Here is a 426-nt window from a genome sequence, read left to right on the forward strand (position 1 = left end):
GAACTTCGATTCCACTTTCAACGCTCCACGCCATGACACAAGAGTGACGCAAGAGGATCACGTGGATTTTAAACTATACTTTCTAGGTGCCGCCAAAATCGAATGCGCTTCCATTGTGAGCAGGTGTCAAGAGGCATTATTGATTAGCGGCCATCATCAAACTGTGCAGCATTTAGCGGCTGTTTTTGGAAGCTGCTAAAGTGACGATTGATTAGCGAGCTGCCGAACTTGGTTATGTCGCTAAAATGAGCGTTCCGCAACGCGTGTCGGCTCTCCTTAGATTGCGATCACGGCCCGGATGCACTTTTCGTTCCACCCGCACGAAAAACCCCCGAGAGCCCGCGAGCGAGGGCCGAAGATATCGTTGCGGTGTATCATTTAGCATGTTTTCACCTCCCTTCCCCCCATTCGTTGTCTCCTGACTCC

This window comes from Anopheles darlingi, chromosome 2, assembly GCF_943734745.1.
Source record: "Anopheles darlingi chromosome 2, idAnoDarlMG_H_01, whole genome shotgun sequence".
NCBI lineage: Eukaryota > Metazoa > Arthropoda > Insecta > Diptera > Culicidae > Anopheles > Anopheles darlingi.